The sequence below is a fragment of the Pan paniscus genome, chromosome 14 (genome assembly GCF_029289425.2).
Source record: "Pan paniscus chromosome 14, NHGRI_mPanPan1-v2.0_pri, whole genome shotgun sequence".
Taxonomy (NCBI): domain Eukaryota; kingdom Metazoa; phylum Chordata; class Mammalia; order Primates; family Hominidae; genus Pan; species Pan paniscus.
Window position 1 is genome coordinate 20,160,638 of NC_073263.2, and position 8,135 is coordinate 20,168,772.

Genomic DNA, 8,135 nt, shown 5'->3' on the forward strand with positions numbered 1-8,135 from the left:
CAGGAGGTTGAGTCAGGAAGAATCGCTTGAACCCAGGAGGCAGAGGTTTCAGTTAGCTGGGATTGTGCCACTGCACTCCAGCCTGGGCAACAAGAGCAAAACTCCATCTCAAAAAAAAGAAAAAAAAAAGAAGGTCCTTGCTTCCACTTTGCCTTCCACTATGATTGTAAGTTTCCTGAGACCTCCCCAGCCCTGCGGGACTGTGAGTCAATTAAACCTCTTTTCTTTATAAATTACCCATTCTTGGCAATTCTTTATAGCAGTGTGAGAATGGATTAATACAAATGGATAAACAAAAATCTGGAATATACATACAATGGAATCTATTCAGCCTGAAAAAGGAAGGAAATTCTGATGGATGCTACAACATGGATGAATCTTGAAGATATGCTAAGTAAAATAAACGAAACACAAAAGAAAAAAAATTCTATAATTGTACATATATGAAGTACCTAGAGTAGTCAAATTCATAGAGACAGAAGGTGGAATGGTGGTTGTCAGGGGCTGTGGGGAGAAAGAAATGGGGAGTTTGGAAATAGAGTTTCAGTGGTACAAGAAACCACTTCAGTGGAGGTTAGTTCACAACGATGGGAATATATTTAACAGTACTGAACTGTACACATAAAAATGGTTAAGGCTAGGCATGGTGGTGTGTACCTGTAATCCCAGCACCTTGGGAGGCTGAGGCAGATGGATCACTTGAGGCCAGGAGTTTGAGACCAGCCTGGCCAACATGGAGAAACCCTGTCTCCACTAAAAATACAAAAATTAGCTGGGCATGGTGGTGTGCACCTGTAATCCCAGCTACTCGGGAGGCTGAGGCACAAGAATTGTTTGAACCCAGGAGGCAGAGTCTGCAGTGAGCCAAGATCCTGCCACTGTACTCCAGGCTGGGTGACAGAGTGACACTCTGTTGCAAAAAAAAAAAAAAAAAAAAAAAAAAAAAAAAAAACGGTTAAGATGTTAAATTTTATGTTATGTATATCTTACCAAAAAATTTTTAATAACCAAAAGATTTGAACACATTTCACTGAAAAGATACATGGTTAACATGAAAAGATACTTAATATGATTAGTCATTAGAGAAATGTTAATCAGAACCATAATGAGATACTACCACATACCTAACAGAATGGCTAAAGTTTAAACAAACAAAACTGAGAATTCCAAGTGCCAGTGAAGATGTGAAGCAACTGAAACACTCCTATATTGCTGATGGAAATGCAAAATCGTACTTTGGAAAACAGTAGTTCACAGGAAAACCTGTATGTAAACATTTGCATTTGCATTGTTTATAGTCCAGAGAGTGGAAACACCCAACAGCCCTTCTATTGGTAGGTGGGAAAACGATATGGAGTACATATAGTACATCCACACAATGGACGATAAAAAGGAACAAACTCAGCAATAAAAAGGAATGAACACAATGTAAAATGTAAAAACGAATGTACACAATGTGGATGAATCTGGAAGAGAGAGTCAAATGAAAGAAGCCAGACTTGGCCTGGCACAGTGGCTCATGCCTGTAATCCTAGCACCTTGGGAGGCCAAGGCAGGCAGATAACTTGAGGTCAGGAGTTTGAGACCAGCCTGACCAACATAGTGAAACCCCGCCTCTACTAAAAATATAAAAATTAGCCAGGCGTGGTGGTGGGCACCTGTAATCCCAGCTACTCAAGAGGCTGAGGCTCAAGAATCACTTGAACCCAGGAGGAAGAGGTTGTAGTGAGCCGAGATCGGGCCACTGCACTCTGATACACATACACACACACACGCACACACACACACACACAGGCCAGACTCACACAGGCCAGACTCAAACGGCTATATACTGTGTAATTCCATTTATATGAAATTCCAGAAATGCCGGGCATGGTGGCTCAAGCCTGTAATCCCAGCACTTTGGGAGGCCAAGGCGGGCGGCTCACGAGATCAGGAGATCGAGACCATCCTGGCTAACATGGTGAAACATCATCTCTACTAAAAATACAAAAAATTAGCCAGGCATGGTGGCGGGTGACTGTGGTCCCAGCTACTTGGGAGGCTGAGGCACGAGAATGGCGTGAACCTGGGAGACAGAGCTTGCAGTGAGCCAAGATAGTGCCACTGCACTCCAGCCTGGGTGACAGAGCAAGACTCTGTCTAAAAAAAAAAAAAAAAAATTCCAGAAATGATAAAATGATTGGGATAGGGAGTAGATCAGTGAGTACCAGGAGTGTGGCGAAGAATTAAATACAAAGGAGTAGAGAGAGGGAATTGAGAGGGGAGCAGAACTGTTCTGTGTCTTGCCAGTAGTGCATATTTACAGTATGTATTTGACAGAACTCTTAGAATTGCATGAAAATTTTAAAATAAATACATAAAGTATTTAAATTGTGGGATGGAGCCGTACAGTTCTTAGTATACCATTAAATGCCAATATTAGAAAAGAGAAAGCTCTCAAATCCATGATCAAACTTCCACCTTTAACAATTAGAAAAAGGAAAAGCAAATTAATCTCAAAGTTATTAAAAAGGAAAATACAGAAATTTATGAAATAGGGGCCAGGTGTGGTGGCTCATGCCTGTAATCCCAGCACTTTGGGAGGCCGAGGCAGGCAGATCATGAGGTCAGGAGATCAAGACCATCCTGGCCAACATGGTGAAACCCCGTCTCTACTAAAAATACAAAAATTAGCTGGACGTGATGGTGTGTGCCTGTAATCCCAGCTACTTGGGAGGCTGAGGCAGAAGAACCGCTTGAACCAGGGAGTCGGAGGTTACAGTGAGCTGAGATCGCGCCACTGCACTCCAGCCTGGCAACAGAGCAAGACTCCGCTGCAGGGGTCCATCCCACAGACCCTGACCCAATGACAGATGAATAACATACACTGACACAGATATTCTGCCTGTTAGTCTGGCTAAGGGTCCAGGCCACTCACAGACACCGAGGAAGGTGCTGTAAAGAGTAGCAGCTGTGGCCCCATTCAGCCAGGGAAGCTCGCATTTATTCAGTATAGATTAAATGACAAAGGTCTTGAGTAAACACCACTAGAGGGTAACTGACCTTGTTGCCCACCCCCCAAGTAGAGAGCAATTATGCACCCGTGGTTGATCAAAGGTTGGACTGAGGACCACATGAGTAAACAAGCTATTTAAATAAACTACTCTACATTCGTTTGTATCTACTTTAAGCTATTTACTCAAGGTAAGGATTAGACTGTTTTCAGCTAACCCTATCCTGAGACTTGCAAAACCTTCTAGCCTTCCAAGATTTGTGTCTATATCTTATAACTTCATCTTAAAATGTTTCCCATCAGCCTGACTGAACTCCCACACTCTGTCTCAAAAAAAAGAGAAATTTATGAAATAGAAAACCAAATAACAATAGAGAAAATTGTTAATAGGGAAAATGAATGAAACCAAAAATTGTTTCTTCGTAAAGACTGATAAAATCAGTAAAACCTTAGCCAGACTGGTCAGAGGAAAGAATACATAAATTACCAATATCGCTACAGATCATACAAAAAACAAAAAGGTAATAAGGGAAATTTATGAGCAACTTTATGTCAATAAATAAATGAATTTATGAAATGGACAAATTCCTGGAAGCCTTGAAGGAAACAAATAACTAAGCCTCACTCAGAAAGAAACAGGTAAGTCTTCTGTCTGTGAAAGGCATTGAATTTGTAATTTTAAAAAACTGTCCTCCAAAGAAAACTGTAGGCTCAGATGTCATCAAGGGTAAATTCTCCCAAGCATTTAAAGAACAAATATCCCAACTGAATGGAAACTCTTCTAGAAAGTACAAGAGTAGGAAACGTTTCCAACTTATTTTATGAAGCCAGCATTATCCTGATATCAAACCTTACAAAACAGCAAAGGAAAACTACAGATCAATATCCCTCATGAACATGATGCAAACATATTTTTTAAAACATTTAGCAAGTTGAGTCTAGCAATATATAAAAAAGAATAAAACATTATAAGTAAAGGGGGTTTTTCATAGAAACATAAGGTTGTTTCAACACTTGAAACGTAATTCATGATATAAGTAGACTAAAAGAAAAAAACTAGGCCAGGCATGGTGGCTCATGCCTGTAATCCCAACACCTTGGGAGGCCAAGGCAGGTGGATCACGAGGTCAGGAGATTGAGACCATCCTGCCTAACACGGTAAAACCCCATCTCTACTAAAAAAAAATACAAAAAAAAAATTAACCTGGCATGGTGGCGGTTGCCTGTAGTCCCAGCTACATGGGAGGCTGAGGCAGGAGAATGGCACCACTGCACTCCAGCCTGGGCAACACAGCGAGACACCATCTCAAAAAAAAAAAAAAGAAAAAAAGAAAGAAAAAAACTATATGATAATCTTAACAGATGTAGAATAAACTACAACAAAATTCATTGTCTATGCATGATTTTAAAACTTTAATAAAAGCTAAGATTAAAAGGGAACATCCACTACCTGATAAAGAGCAATCACAGAAAAGTTACAGCTCATATCATTCTTTTTTTAAAAAAAAAACATAAATTTTATGTTGCATATTTATTTGTTTTTGAGACAGTCTTGCTCTCAAAAACAAGAGCAAGGCTGGAGTGCAGTGGTAGCTGTCTGCTCACTGAAACCTCGGGTCCAGGCAATTCTTCTGCCTCAGCTTCCTGAGTAGCTGGGACTACAGGCGTGCACTGCCACACCCAGCTAATTTTTGTATTTTTAGTAGAGATGGGGTTTCACCATGTTGGCCAGGTTGGTCTCGAACTCCTGACCTCAAGTGGTCTGCCCACCTTGGCCTCCCAAAGTGCTGGGATTACAGGTGTGAGCCACCACACAGGGCCTATTTTGCAGCATATTTGAAGCTTACAACATGATATTATGGGATACATTTAAATAGCAAAGTGAAGCATATTAACATATTTATCATCTCACATAGTCACTCTTTTGCAACAAGAGCAGCTAAAACCTACTTATTTAATAAAAATCCCTAATAGAATATAATTTTATTGTAGTGGCCAGTTGCAGTGGTTCATACCTGTAATCCCAGCACTTTGGGAGGCCAAGGTGGGTGGATTGCTTGAGCTCTCCAGTATGAGACCAGCCTGGGCAACATGGCAAAACTCCATCTCTACAAAAAATACAAAAATTAGTTGGGCACAAAAATTAGCTGGGCATGTTGGCAGACACCTGTGGTCCCAGGTATTCAGGAGGCTGAGGCACAAGAATCACTTGCGCCCAGGAGGTGGAGATTGCAGTGCACCACAATCACTCCACTGCACTCCAGCCTGGCTACAGAGCTAGACCTTGTCTTAAAAAAAAAAAAAAAAAAAAAAAATGGAAGAAGAAAAAGAAAAAAACAAAAAAAAATTATAGTCCTGGTGTTATTGTTATACATTAGATCTGTAAACTTGTTGATCCTACATATCTGCTTCTTCATTTCCTTTGACCTACATTTCCCCCTTTCCTCCCCTACTTCCACCTCTAGTAACCACTGCTTTAGTCTCTATATCTGTATATCTGACCTTTAGGAAAAAAATTCCACGTATAAATGACATCGTGCAATATTTTTCTTTCTGTGTCTGGTTTATTTCACTTAACACAATGTCCTTCAGACCCATCCATGTTGTGTCAAATGACAAAATCTTATTTAAGGCTAAACAATATTTCATTTTGTATATTTATCCATTTGTCTATCTAATATTATTCTTAATAGTGAAAGACAATATTTTCCCCCTAATATTGGGAATAGGCAAGAATATTCTTTCTTACATTTTTTATTCAACATTGTATTAGCAGTCCTATCCAATGCAATTAGACAAGAAAAAGAAATAAAAGGCACAAAGATTGGGTAAGAAGTAATAATACTATGTTTATTCACAAGTGACATGATTATGTATTTAGAAACTCCTAAGGAATCTTTAAAAATGGCTAATAGAACTCATAAGTTAGTTTAAAGCATGCATAGATTCAAGGTCAATTCCCACAAATCAGTTGTATTTATATATAATAGGAATGAATAATTAGAGCTCAAAATTTTAAAACACTTACAATAAGTGTTTTAAAATAATAATAAGTGACAAATGTCACTTACAATAACAAATGAAAGTTTAAATATGTATGAATTCATTTAATAAAATATATGCAATACCTTACCAAAAACTACCAACCTTTGCCAAGATAAATTAAAGAAGATGTAAACAATTGGAGAGATATAGCCATCACAGATCCAAAGACTTAAGATTTCAATTAGCCTCAAAATAAGCTAGAGATTCAATGCATTCCCAAATATTCATAAGGCTTTTATTTATAGAAATTTAAAAGTTAGTTCTAAAATTTATATGGACGTGACAGAATTTGGAAGCTTTTACTCTAAAGCTACAGTTATTAAGATATATGGCAGAAAAGAGAACCCAAAATTAGGCCCATGTATATTTGTCAATTCATTTTTATAAACAAGCCAAAGTAATTCAACGGAGAAAGTACAGCCCTTTCAAAAAAGGGTGCTGAAAAAACTCAATATCCATATGCAAAAATATTTACTCATACCATATGCAAAAATTAACTCAAAATAAATTTTAGACCTGCATCTATGACCTAACATTAGAAAATGTGGAGGAAAAAAACATGGAAGAAAATCTTTGTGACCTTGAATTAGGCAGAAGTTTTCTAGATAGAACACAAAAAACATGAGTCATAAAAGTAAACATTAATAAATTGGATTTTGGTCGGGCATAGTGGCCCATATCTATAATCCCAGCACTTTGGGAGGCTGAGGTGGGAGGATCACTTGAGCCTAGGAGTTCAAGACCCACCTGGGCAACATAGCAAGATCCTGTCTCTATAACAAAATATAAAAAATTAGTTAGGTGCGGTGGCATGTACCTGTAGTCCCAGCTACTCAGGGGGCTGAGATGGGAGGATCCCTTGAGCCCAGGAGGTTGAAGCTGCAGTAAGCCATGATCACACTACTGCATTCAGCCTGGGTGATGGAGTGAAACTGTCTCAAAAATTAAAAAAAAAAAAATAGAACAAATTGGATTTTGTTAAAACCAAAAATATGTCTTCAAATGACACTGTTAAGAAAAATAAAAATATCAGCCACACACTGGGAGAAACTATTGGTGAAACATATATCTATTTAAGATACTATAAAGAAATATTGCAACTCAATAATAATTTTTAAAAACCCAATTAAATCGGGAGGCCAAGGCAGGCAGATCATGAGGTCAAGAGATCAAGACCATCCTGGCCAACATGGTGAAACCCTGTCTCTACTAAAAATACAAAAATTAGCTGGGCGTGTTGGCACACGCCTGTAGTCCCAGCTACTCGGAGGCTGAGGCAGCAGAATTGCTTGAACCCAAGAGGCAGAGGTTGCAGTGAGCCAAGACTGCACCATTGCACTCCAGCCTAGTGACAGAGTGTGATGACTCATGCTTGCTGTTAGCGTCACCCCAGCAATTGCACCAGTGACTGCCACTTGCTCTGCTTCCTGATCCTTTTGGCCCTTCCAAACACCTCCTCTCACCCCTGCTCAGAGGACCAGCCCAGCCATCTCCACTGGGGGTTAAGCCTCAGTTCACGAGACCCCTCGTCTAAGCCTCAGGTCTTCCCCAAATCTTCCCTCATTCCCCCAGTCCTGGGATAGTGCCACTTCCTGACATTGCTGTGACCTCCCCATTCACTCTTGCTACTTTCCAGTCCTCACACACCTATTGATATCGAGCTGATCCTCCATATTAAATTCTCCATGTTGAAATGTCCAGTGTGGTTTCTGTTTTAAGCACTTTTGACTTCTATAATGTTAAAAACTGGTGTATTTTATGAGTTGATTCTAATGGAACCCAGATAGTCTGAAAATATACATGAGTTTATAACTAGGTTTCATGTGAATGGCAAAAATTTAAATGAGTATTCTCTGGCATATTTTCTTTTCTTTTTAAAAAATTAACTTGATTTTAATATACCTTGGTTATGTTTTCTGAGATTCTGATTAGTCCTTGAAAGTTGAATTTGTGTAGCATGAGACTAATGCATGAAAGAAAAAGACTATGGTTCAGAAAAGGAAGACTTTAACTTGGAAAAGTTAAAATTGAATCAAGTACATGAAAACAAGTAGATTCTAACATAATTAGAAATGGAATATTTTTAGGCAGAATG